Below are 6,416 nucleotides of genomic sequence, written 5' to 3'. Positions count from 1 at the left end.
TCGAGGCACATTTTGCGCACGTTTTGCGACCGCGGCAGCTCTGTGAGCCGTGGCCGAACCTTTGGCAGTGGAAAAATCTGCGAGGGTTTGGTATGTATGGTCTTACATCGATTTTCAAATATCCCACGTTGATTGTGTCGGGCAGGGTGCTGGTGTTGAACGTCAGAATCATGTGTTTTGTGTCTATTTCCTTGTTGTCCTTGCGGATTTTGATTCGGTGGACATCTATGACGTCTTGGTCGATGAGCCCTTCGAGCATTTCTTTTTCAGTTATGTGAGGAAAATCATTTTCCGATATTACGCCTCGGACAGTGTTAAGTGAGCGATGAGGAGTCACGGAGACCGGGATTTCCCCTATGGACGTTAGGTTGGAGAGCTTAGATTGTTGGACATTGTCACACAGTTCGAGCAATAAGTCGCCGCTGGCCATTTTTGACAGCTTATAGTCAATGCCTAAGGTTTCAGTCAAGCACTTTGACACAAGGAAGGGGGATATTATTCTTGCCTGTTTATCTTGTTCACTGTGGATCACATGATATTTGGGGAAAGTTACTTTTCTTTTTTGAAAGAAGTTGTCTGCCTCGTTCCGCCCTCTTTTGAGAGAACGATCAGGTTTTGAAAGTTGTGGAGCCATAAAAAAATTTTGTTTTTCGGTCATGGTGCCAGCCACCCACCACGGAGTCCAACAAGGGGACGGGACAGGAACTTGATAGCAAGTCCTGCCCACGCCAGCTGTACACCTCAACTATAACCAAATATGACGCAACTCAGGGTTGTTGGTCACACAAGGTTAACCCTCGCCGCCAGGAAAAAAGGAAAAACCAAGAAGCGAGTAGGATATAGGAGAGTTGTGAGACAGAGATAGGAAAGTGAAAGATGGAGAGGAGGATAGGAAAGGGCGACTGCCGATTTCCCCCCGGTCGGGTCAGGCCGGAGGTGCCGTCTGCAGGAAGCTGGGGCCAAAGTGGTGTGTTGCCTCCGCCAAGGGGCCTTAAGGGTCCAAACGCTCGGCATCGGCTCAACGACCAGGATCCCCTTTTCCCCGGACACGGCGATGCCACGCACGGCGAGGCGCGGGTGCTCGGGTCCGTGGTGATGCACAGTTCACCATCATCCCCTTACGAGGATGCCCCTGCGGATGCTCGGGAACCCGCGGTGTCGCCACTCACCGTCGCGACGCCTGCAAGCTGCAGGCGCCCCCCTGCGGGCGAAAATTACGAAGGGAGCGAACAGTCACCGAAACCAAGGTGCATAGGGGACCGTTATTTTTTTTAATGGGTTGTGTTTATCAGTGGGATAATAATACTTAGATTGAAAAATCGCTAAAAAAATTACTTATAAAGCAGCAGAAAAAACAACCATGCCGCCGGTGGGATCCGAACCCACGGCCTCCGAATATCGCGTCCGGTGCTCTTACCAACTGAGCTACGGCGACTTTTTTTTCTTTATTACCGACTTGGCAAATACACACAATCACACACAAGGCAACACTGCTATAGACAAAGAGATAAAAGCAGTAGTTTAGTTTTGTCTAGTGCAATTAAGTTAAAAATACCTCATTGAGGACGGCTCGTCCAGGACCGGTAACCAATCTGGAGGTTCATTGTGTGCCTTGAAAACATCCCTGATGTACATCACACTCTCAGCGAAATACTGTCGAGCGGGACGTATAACAACATGTTCGTGTCTTACATCCATTCTTGTTTTCGACACGCTGTGCATGCACAGCAGCATCATAATGTCACACGGCACTTCTTCAGGTGAACCACATGGCAGAAAACGTATCCCAAAAGGCGTTATCGGCAGATCTTTTTTTAAAGCTCGCTGAAGAATATCCTACAGGAAAACTGCGTCGTGGCAGTCGAGAAAGATATGTTCAATAGTTTCTGGCTTTTGACAGAGAATACAGTTAACGCTGCAAGGCACAAAGAGACCTTTGCTTTGCAGCCATGGCTTCACTATTAGAGTGCCAGTATGCAACTGAAAGAAAGACTTGGCCGAAGCTCTGATTGGCATTTTTTAACCCTTTGAAGGACATCACGTTCAGAAGCCAATTTATACACAGCACGATACACTGGTACAGGCAAGAACACACCACGTAGGTCCTTATATAGCACCTTCCGCGAGACATTGGCCAAATACTCTCGCGAAAACCTCGCCTGGAGAATACGAAAGGATGCGACAACTTCGTGCAAAAATGAACTTAACGCCGTTGTGCTTGATACAGTGGACACTATGTACTCAGGCAGTGAATGACAATCGCACTTGTATTATTTTTCTTAGAAAATGATCACTTTGATCGCGCAAGAACAAAAACCTGGTAACTACTTGTTTGAGAAATAAATGTGATAGCCCGAGACCCCCGTTCCGTACGGCATGGAATCGGTTGCACCGGCCTGTACGTTCCCATGTAGAGGCCCATACAAACGTCGCAAAAACTCGATGCAGCTTCTGCACCGCCCGTCTTGCCATGCACAACGCTTGCAAAACATAAAATATTTTAGCAACCAGAAATACATTACACACAGTGGTTCTCGAAAACATGGAAAAATTTTAGCCTCCCCATTTAGCTGTCTGAGATCTAACTCGTTGAGTTTCCTCGTCCCAATATTGTTTACTTTTCCGGTAATGCTTGAGAGGGAAGCCAAGGTACTTGCCAGGGGTTATCGTCCATTGCATATGGAAGAAAAATTCCGGAGTGTGTTCCCAGTCTCCATGCCAGAATCCTAAGCATTTTGTCCAACTTACTGCGCTAACAGTTACCCTACAGAACTTCGCGGTTTCCTTAACAACTGCACGCACACTGTCCTGGTCAGCACAAAACACTGCGATGTCGTCAGCATAGGCCAAAACCCTAACTTCCGCATCAAAGAAGGTATACCCTCGAATGTTTGGTCCCGTAAGGAGTCTCAAACAGAATTACTCCAAGCAAAGGGCGAAGAGGAGGGGCGAGAGTGGACAGTCGTGTCGGACAGAAGACAGCACTGGTATGCTTTCACTTAAATCCCTGTTTATGACTAATTTGGCGAGACACTCTTTATACACATTTTCACGCCGTCAGTGATGACAGAGCCGACGTTCACATGCTCCAAAAGAGCGAACAGGATATCGTGTCCGACCCTGTCGAATGCCTTCTGCAGATCTAATTGCAGCATAGCTACGCGATAAAGCATTGCGTCGCAACATTCCAGGACATTTCTTGCTGTGTGTATATTTGTGAAAATTGACCTCCCTTTTATGCCGCATGTCTGGTGTGGACCTACGAGTGACGTGATAACATTCTGTAACCGACTGGCAAGCACCTTCATGTATATCTTATACTCGACATTTGTTAGACTTACAGGACGGTAGTTTTCGACGCAGAGTAACCTAAAATCCCGAAAGACGGAGGGGTCATATTGTGTTCATAGCATTAAGCTATCACGCGCTGTAGGCAAGAAGCCATTTCAGCTTTAAAAAACTTGTATATGGCGCACCAAACCCGTCCGGCCCCGGCGACTTACTGGCACCTAATTCGACAATGGCTGCTTCTATTTCTGACACACTTATAGGTCTTTCGAGAGTCTGCTTGACGTCATCATCCAGAACAGGCATGAGCGGAAGAAAGTCTGCTCTGAAGTTGCCAATAGCATTTAGTTTCTGGCTAAGCAACTCTCTATAATATTCGAAAATGGCCCGCTCAGCCAACGCCTTTTCACTGGTAACTTGGTTTTGATAACAGATTTTGTTTATCTCTTTTTTCACCGCATGCCCTTTTTCTTCGCCCAGCGCTCGTTTTGTAGGCGTTTCACCCTGCCAGAGCCTCTCGGCACGTGCCCTTATCACCGCGCCTCGGTACCTCTCTTCATCAATAACTTCAAGTTTACTTTTTATTTCTTTTATTTCTTGCGCGAACGATCCCGGCTAGAAGCTTTCTGCGCTTAACATATAGTTTAGTTGGTTATGGAGCTCTTTTTCTTGTTGTCTTCGATTGTGTCTCAGTACACGCGCTCTTTCTATCGCGGCGAGTTTAAGATTACATTTAAACTGTTCCCATTCATATATGAAATTTCCCGATGTTCTCAGCAACAAGTCGCTGATATATTCCTTTGTTTTAGCATCAAATATTTCATCTTGCAATAACTTCTCATTGAATCTCCATAGCTCCCAGTTGAATTTTGCCACTCTTTCCTTTCTACCGAAGGTGACCATAACCAAAGAGTGATCAGAAAAGCTTACATGTCGGATCTGATAACTACAACAAACTGGCACCAATTCAACAGGGACATACATGCGGTCAAGTCTTGCATGAGAAACACCTTGAAAGTGAGTGATATTTGCTTGGTCTTCTGGTGACAGCACAATGCCAATGTCCTTTAGCCCATTTTCATTAACGATTTGCAGTAACAATTCTGCACTAACGTCCCGTGAAGCTTGTCTAGTAGTTTTGTCTTCCGGTCTGCAGACACAATTAAAGTCTCCAAGCAATATAACACACCTTTCGCACGCCACGTACGATTCAATACTTTTAAAGAAAGCTTCACGTTCACGACATCTATTCGGTGCATAGACACATACAGCTCTCCATGGCATTGCAGAAAAAAGAAAATCACAGACAACAAGTCGACCCGAGTCACACGTTATCACGGATTCAACTACTGCGCTAGAATTACGGATCAAGATAACACAACCTCCCGACTTTTCCACCGAATGACAAACGCGCACGCTGTACCTATTACGGAAAACTTCAACCATACATTCAGTTTGTTCTACACTTTCAATTTTCGTTTCTTGGACAGCCAGCTGATCGATATCGTTATCTGATAAAAGACAATTTAGCTGTTCCTGTCTTCTTCTCGTTGAAAGGCCTCTCACATTCAGTGTCGCGGCCCGTAGGCTACTTTCTAGATTGGCCGCCATTGAAAGCATGTGGAAGTCGCCGAAGAAGTTACTCACGTCTCAATTACAGGAAGTCGTGATGCAAGTCCGTAATTCTTTCGCGCTGTTCAGGTGCACGTCGCAGTAGCCGGAAGGTGGCTCCAGGCAGACACTGTTCTCGGTCATCGACCGAGACACCGCTTCTGTTTTTGAAGCGTCACCCCCGCTACAGCGGAGGCGTTGCAGCCGTAGTCCTCCGGGCAGGTGGCACATTAGGCTTCGGTTTGAAAGACGGCCGCCGTACTTGAAGGGTCTTTAGCGGGGGTTCCTCGTAGCCGTCCCCGTCTTTGATGGTTTCTCCGTTGCGGTCGTCATGCGCCCGCTTTGCTGGCACGCTCGAATTCGGGGGCATGTCGACGTCCTCAGTTTCGCATGCGGTACTCTGCTGCGGATGGGAGGCTGGTTCTCCATCCGAGACGTCGCGTAGCTTTCCTACGTCTGTCGTCGCAGCATCGTCGGGCGTTACGTCCACCACGCCACAGTCCACATTCGGCGTTCCATCCGACTTGGGGAGTTCAGGGGGCGTGTCCTTCGAGGACCCTTCAATGCTACCTTCACACGTGGCTTCCGCAGCGTCTACCTCATCCATCAGGTGATCTGCCATCTCATCCTTTCGGGCCGGGCCTGCCACACTCGCGTATGTACGCACACACTGGGTCTCGCCGTGGCCGAAGCGACGGCAGATTCCGCAGCGCGGCACACGGCACTCTCGACGTATATGCCCAGTGCCTCGGCACCGAAGACAGAGCGGAGCTCTACCAGGGACGTAAACAAGGGCGACATCCTCGGCGACACGTAGCTGGTGCGGGAGGTCCTCAATGGTAAGAGCTGCGTTTAACTTGAGCATTACGGAACACGTCGTCGACGCTTTATCGACGCAGCCACTCACCTTCCACTTGTCTTTAGCTATATCGGTCACTTTTCCGAAGGGCGCCAACGCCGCCCGCACGTCGTCGTCGCGCACACCGTGCAGCAGTCAATACAGCTTCAGCCGGACGCCCTGGTTGCTTGGATCTATGACCACACAGCGGTGCTCCTTGATGTCGAAAGCCTCGGCCTGCAAAATCGTCTTTTTCCCTTCTTTGTCCTTGAATGTTACCGCCCACACGTGATTCATTTGATAAGCACCGAGGGCAACTATTTCCGGCAGCAGTGACAAACGCGATAGAGCGTCTCAGAAATGTTCAACACGGAAAGGCCGCGCTTGAGTGTGGCCATGCAAAAAAACTATATTTAAAACTGACGAACCTTTGGGCAGATGTGGCAGAACCAAACTGATAATCCTCGTTCGGCTTGTCTGTACACCTGATACCGGGCCGCCGAAACCGCTCATCGGGAGCCCATAGAAACACGTCCGTCACGCTCGGTGGCCGGATGTCGAATGAACTGAGCTACGGCGACGGCGTTCCAATCTGCTGCTCTCGTGGGTATTGATGCTTATTGGGTGTAAGCGAAACTTGAGAGTGTTCACCAGCGCCACCCTCGACCATAGCGGCGGA

At 48.7% G+C, this 6,416-nt stretch overlaps 1 pseudogene; it reads right to left on the bottom strand.

Annotated features, from left to right (window-relative positions):
- Nucleotides 1-5,083: 5,083 nt before the first annotated feature.
- On the bottom strand, nt 5,084-6,034 carry LOC144128436 (uncharacterized; annotated as a pseudogene).
- Between the last annotated feature and the right edge of the window lie 382 nt (nt 6,035-6,416).

Source organism: Amblyomma americanum, chromosome 1 (assembly GCF_052857255.1).
Source record: "Amblyomma americanum isolate KBUSLIRL-KWMA chromosome 1, ASM5285725v1, whole genome shotgun sequence".
Lineage (NCBI taxonomy): Eukaryota > Metazoa > Arthropoda > Arachnida > Ixodida > Ixodidae > Amblyomma > Amblyomma americanum.
The sequence above is the reverse complement of the archived record's forward strand: the minus strand, read 5'-3'. Positions and strand labels throughout refer to the sequence as shown.